The following is a 6,460-nucleotide window of genomic DNA, read 5'->3' as shown; positions in this document are numbered from 1 at the left end:
TCGATAGATGGCAGTGAATTTACTGTGGTTACAAAATGTACTACGACAGTACCGCTCTATCTTATTATATCCTCTTTGGTATTAAGTATCAAACTTAGTTAATAAACGGTGATTGCATTTTGCAATATAATTTTACATTTGCAATTTCGATGTCTATGGCGGGTACATTGTTTACACACCAACGGTATTAATCTTTCAAAGACATGAGCTGGAATGACTTTCCGAAGAAAAAAAATATCCTTAAAATTTAGAAAAAGATGATTCGCCACCGGGGTTTGAACCTTCGCCCATACGATCGCTAGTCCGACGTTGTACCGCTGAGCCGTCAGTGCTATTGGTCAGACGCGCGAATTTATTCACTAATACGCAGCGGCGTCCACCGGGCGAATCACGCAATGCATACAAATATGAACTCTATTACTTACTAAATACGACATAACAGCGGAAAAAATACGTAGGTACTTTGGCGTTTAGGCTGCGGCTGGCGGAAAACCGTTATTATTTCGTTCCCGAGAACGAAATTCAATCGTTCCCGAGAACGAAATTCAATCGTTCGTTCCCAAAACCATTTCAAACTACCGTAACCGAAACCGAAAACGTTATTCGAACTATTCGAAGAACGGATCATTTCGTATAAACCTTTCAGATAAACCGGTTTAATTCCGTTCTTTGAGAACGGAATCGGCGAGCAAACGTTTGTTCCCAGAACCATTTAAAATACCGGTTTCTGAAACCAAGAACACTATTATAACGGTTTGGGGTCAATGTACGAAAACGGTTTAAAAATAATACCGGTTTCCGATCCCTGGCACCAACAATTAGCGCTCTGCAAAGTACCGCTCCGAATGGGAGAAATTGCCGGAATTTAAAGAATGGATTCAACAAGTGCCTCCGATTTGAGCGAATTTTTTTTATACAGACTTGACTTAATCCCCTGGATGCAGCATAAAATATATTTTAATTAGAATTGAATAGTATTTATAATGACGACGCAACTACTGACTGGAGAGACGAAGTGCAGAAAGACCTCAGCGAACTCGGCGCCGTCGACTGGACAGAAACCATCCATCACCCACAAAAGGACATCTAAAGCGCAAACATCACAGAAGAAAATTGTTACTGTAAAAAAAGACACGAATCTCAACACTCAAAAAACCGAACGGCTCCATAGAACGAAATGTACAAATATAATAAAAAACATCTAAGGACCACATTTCCAGGAAGAAATAGTAAAAGACATTGGAGAAAAAGAATACAGCCTTTTGATAGACGAGAGTACTGATATTTCTATAACAAAGTTATTAGATGTGTCGGTACGATATTTCAGTACCTCATTAAAGAAAATTGTATCTACTTTTTTGGGACTCGTACCTCTTCAAGATGGAACTGCAGACAGTATAGTTGAAGGTCTAAAATACTTAATACAAAACTTGAAAATGGACCTTAAAAAGTTGATTGGTATGTAAAACTATTTATATTTTTGTTGAGCCTATTTTACATTAGTCATATCATATTTGACAGCACAAAGGCTTGTTTTAAATTGATTACTTATTGTTTCCAATATATGCCATTCTTGTCACAATTAAATCAAAAGAATCAGGCTAGGCCTTCTCTGCATCGACAGCTACAAACTATGGAGAGCCACTATAAACGTAACGTTCCAAAGCAATTTGGTATTAGCTAACCAAGTCGGTGCGAAGTTAGCTTGGTCTGACTCTGACATTGTTTGATTTATGTGAAAGACCCTCATTTTTAGGGTTCCGTACCCAAAAGGTAAAAACGGGACCCTATTACTAAGACTCCGCTGTCCGTCTGTCACCAAGCTGTATCTCATGAACCGTGATAGCTAGACAGTTGAAATTTTCACAGATGATGTATTTCTGTTGCCGCTATAACAACAAATACTAAAAAGTACGGAACCCTCGGTGCGCGAGTCCGACTCGCACTTGGCCGGTTTTTAGTTACCTATAATATTTTAGCATCTTTTTTAGCACATATCAAAATTATTTAGCATATTCCTGGCATAATTTAGACATAAGTCTGTCATTTTTTCAAATTCCGAGTTGGCAACACTGGCTGCTATTGCTGCCGCCTCAGACGGTGCGGCGTCCGGGACTAAACGAAATAAAACATAATACAATCCTTTTTTATCCAATCCTAATACAATCCTGATTTTAGAAGCTACTGGGATGCTTTTAACTTGTCTATATCGTCCTTGTTGTCGGTATTTATACTCGTAATAACGCCTCCGTTCTTCGTCCTTCTCATTCCGCGAACATGTAGTTTAAGAGCTTCGGGATTTATTTCAGAAGAATACTCTGATTAATAGATGGCGCCTCCCCATGCCGTTACACACATTTAGAGCGAAAGTAGCGAGATTGTTAAAACTATTATATATCGAAGGTCACCATGACGATTTTCATGTATATCGGTTAATTGTAATGTGGGATGATTTAAATGATAAAGTGGAACAGATAGTGAGAGACGCACAAATCAACTATCAAGACTGAATTGTGTTATTAGGTCGTGTTACAGGGGAACTTTTTTCACCGGCTGTGTTCAATACGAAACCTAATACAAACAATAGCTTCTAGTGATTATGAATGGGTGTAAAAGTCCTCGTACATATTAAGGCGATTTTTTTCCCTTCTCAATGTTTAGTTTTAAATTGCTAGCGAATGTAAAAATATACATTTTTTTGTACACGTATACTACACAATTAATAATAAATAAATATATATATATATTACGTATAGTATCTCTTATTAGTCTGTGGATTATATTCTCTTTGACAGTTGCCAACCCCATTCGAATGATTCGAATCTACCTTGTTTCTAAAATATGTTCAAAGTTCCGAGTTAGTCCCTTCAAAACATAGATAAAGTTACTCTATGTCACTATTTAGCGTTAACATGCTGAGCTCGCAGCGCACAGAAGAATTTTACACAAAGGTAATCATTAATTTTATTTTGGCATACCTAAGTAATATATATATATATGTAAAAAAATACCAAAAACGAATAAATCCTTAAAGTAATATATATATATATATAACTGAATAAAGAGTTGTTTTATTGAATTAAACCCAATTTAGAGTAGATAAATAATTTAGTTTATTTTGTATCGTTGTCACCCAACAATTGTCGAATTGTTGCCAGACATATGTCACTGATAAATGTCAGGTTGGTGAAATAGGGGTCAGGAGTCATGTTATGTTGAATCGTAAATGTAACAGGTAATACGTCATCAATGATTTTAACTCGACTATTATTATTATTATGTTCGTCCTTTACATAATCTCGGGACCATGGGGTCCCGGACATTTGGAAGGCGTGCGTGGGGCCGAAGCCAACACGCAGATGCCCCTTGTAAAAAGACAATTTACTCTAAAAGGTGATGTGACACCAACCGACGATTATCCCTGTATGCACTATAGTAGTGCACCCAAGGACAAGCCCCGGTTAGTGCAGGACTATTGCAATGATAAGAAACAAAATAAACTAGGCTATTGTGTTGAGATGTTAGTGTACTGGTTACCGGGTCTATGGAAATACTATGGCACCTGCCCCAATCTATGTTTAAAAACACGAAAAAAATGGACAGGTGGTGACTCGCCAACTCACAATATGGGTCCCCGAAAACGGCCGCTCGCACGGAGCGACAAGGGGACAACATCGCGTGAGTGGCTCAGGGTGTGGAGAGGTGTGCACCGCTTTCTACCCAGTGGCTGTAAACACTCACAGCCACTGTGCCAACTCGCGTCTTATGCATATTTCACTTCCACCCTGCGAGCATATAGCTCTGACACCCCACTCTGGACGGCCGGTAAAGGCAAGCCAGAGGTGAGAGTCCTGCGGCCCCTGCTCAGTGTTCACTCCAGCCGGCCAATGAAGGCAAGCCAGAGGGAGGGGCCTGACCGACTCTCGGGGGTATAGGACCCAAGGGACGTCACTTCCCTTATTATTGTTGGGGTGTAGTGGGCCTGTGAGTGTCACGTCGACCAAGCAGTGATCTATTGTGACGGCCCTTTAAAGTTTATAGGGGTCCAGGCAGGAGGAGTGAGGCAAACAGCGGTCAGTCTTATAATGAATATTTATTGTGGAACGCTTCACGATTTTGCGTGTCATCCTTGCGCAGGGGCCATGCTAATCTTCTCTGTATCGTTCCAATTTTAGTATATGTACTGCCGAAGCAAGTACAGAATATTTATTGTAATAACTTGTCGCCTTATATAGTATTTCCATACTTTATTAAAAACAGAAAGATAGGTATCCTAGAACTGTAGAATTTAATCTACCCTTTTACGTAAATCGCGCAACTAACGATAGCGATGGCATGTCTTCTATCCCGCTCTCGATCGCCGGATACATGAAGTAGGTAGTGGAAAATACAGCAATTCAGGATTACCCTTCCGCGGAGCATCTCACTATGTTGCTGTTGAGAGTGGCACGCCCTGTCTTCTATCTCGCTCCAACCGTTGAATAAATACAAGCGCGCCGCCTGCGCGCGCCTCAGTTGCGCCCGGCCGTCGATGCGAACGCATGTCCCATAGCACTCCCTCTCAAGCGAAGCGAACACGTTTCGTGACTCTGCCCGATCTCGTTATGTACGTCTGCGTGTCTGGGCTAGATGCAGGAGGCTGGCTGTCGCTTGTGACGTCTTCATTGTAGATGTAGGCTGGCTTCAGACGCTCAATAGTCACGACAGTAGTTCGTTGTGGCATTTGTATCTTGAAATACTTGTCGTAGCGTTTGAGAACTTCGAACGGGCCATCATATGGTGGTGTGAGCGGAGGTCGCACGGAGTCATTGCGCACGAATACATGAGTGCACGTCGCCAGGTCCTTATGCACGAAAGGTCTTGATTGCGTGACGTGTGTCTGGGTTACAGGTACAAGTGATGAGATTATCTCTGACAATCGTCGTACGAACTCTGCATCTTCAATCGTCGACTTTGTAGGTACGAAGAAATCAGCTGGCATGCGTAGTGCGGATCCATACGTCATCAATGCAGGACTTGCCGCCTGCGCGCGCCTCAGTTGCGCCCGGCCGTCGATGCGAACGCATGTCCCATAAGTTCATTACTAATGCCCGTTGAGTCCAGAAAATTCCAGATTCTTTGGGCCGTAATGTTCTGTACCTCATAGGGTTGCAGTATGTGCGCAGTATTTTTTTTGACATTAGTGGTCCACAGTAACAGTGAATGTGCATTGCAGTCTCCTCTGACTCCTGGCAGAACCTGCATGTCGCATCCTGTTTCTTCCCAATTTGAAACATGTGTTTGTTCAACTTACAGTGTCCAGTCAATATTCTAGTTACTGCGCAGGTTTTATGTCTTTTGACCCCTAGAAGCTCCTTAGCAGTTTTGCTGTTGAACTCTTTGATTAGAGCTTTCGAGTGTTCTTGTCCTTTGACGAACTTCCACCAATCGATTGCTCTCGACTATTACCGATATGCATTAGTATATAAGTATCCGTAAGTATCCCCCATTTTCATAATGTTCGAGCCAAATGGGCTAGCATCCGAACCTCATTTATAATTTAAAACTATTAACGAATGAACTGCATCATTCGCCGTTCACTTCATTCATTTACTTGTCAACCAGTCGAGGACTGATTGGCTGCCAGATCGGAGCGTTGACGCGAACGCACGTGCGCCGGTGTCGCACGGCGGCATGGTTCGGGTCAGAAACCATGCCCGCCATCTTAACCCCATGTTCTTCGAGTTGACCGCGGCGGTCCCTCGGAAAGTTACGCGATTGAGTCTGTGTTTAGTATTGAGTAGGTTAAGCTATAATATAGACTAGTGAACTGGTAAACGAATTACATTCAATTAATTAGACTCGGTGCTTTTCATTACACAACACGTGCCCAAGTCAGTCCTGTAGCAGGAACCCTCGGCACGCAGCCTCGAGGCGAGCTGCTGCGTGTCCCACAGCTAGCTGGAGAGCTGGCATCGTCGACGAGGCGCCGACGAGAACCTCCACGACGGCCGGCGCGGTACGAAGCCGAACCACGTGTCTCTAGGTCAAGATGTATCCAAATTTTTAATAAAATCCCTAACGCTATCAAATACGAACTAAATGAGAAAACTTTTAACTCTAAACTGAAAAGCCTATTAATAGAAAATTGTTATTACACAGTCGAATCATTCCTGGAAGATAATACGTTAGATAAATATGACACCGAATTAGTGTAAGACTGTTAACTTGACATATTGCTGCCATCACTTTAATATTAATTGACATTCATTAAATAAATAATAATTATAATAATTTGACAAGTTAATTCAATCAGAAATTATTGTATCGGTGCATTGTTGACGTTGATATTGTTGAAGTTACTAAATTAATTTATGAGACTAACTAATAGGTTACTAAACCACTGATACGCTAATATGTTAATTTTATTATGTTACCTTAATTGCAATGTGTAAATTAGAATTAATAGAATAGAAAAACT

At 41.3% G+C, this 6,460-nt stretch overlaps 1 non-coding gene across 1 annotated transcript; it reads right to left on the bottom strand.

Annotated features, from left to right (window-relative positions):
* Positions 1-4,092: 4,092 nt before the first annotated feature.
* On the bottom strand, positions 4,093-4,199 carry LOC134747502 (U6 spliceosomal RNA). The gene has a single exon (XR_010128337.1). It is a non-coding gene; the product is annotated as a U6 spliceosomal RNA (small nuclear RNA).
* Positions 4,200-6,460: the final 2,261 nt, after the last annotated feature.

This window comes from Cydia strobilella, chromosome 14 (genome assembly GCF_947568885.1).
Source record: "Cydia strobilella chromosome 14, ilCydStro3.1, whole genome shotgun sequence".
In the NCBI taxonomy this organism is placed as follows: domain Eukaryota; kingdom Metazoa; phylum Arthropoda; class Insecta; order Lepidoptera; family Tortricidae; genus Cydia; species Cydia strobilella.
The sequence above is the reverse complement of the archived record's forward strand: the minus strand, read 5'-3'. Positions and strand labels throughout refer to the sequence as shown.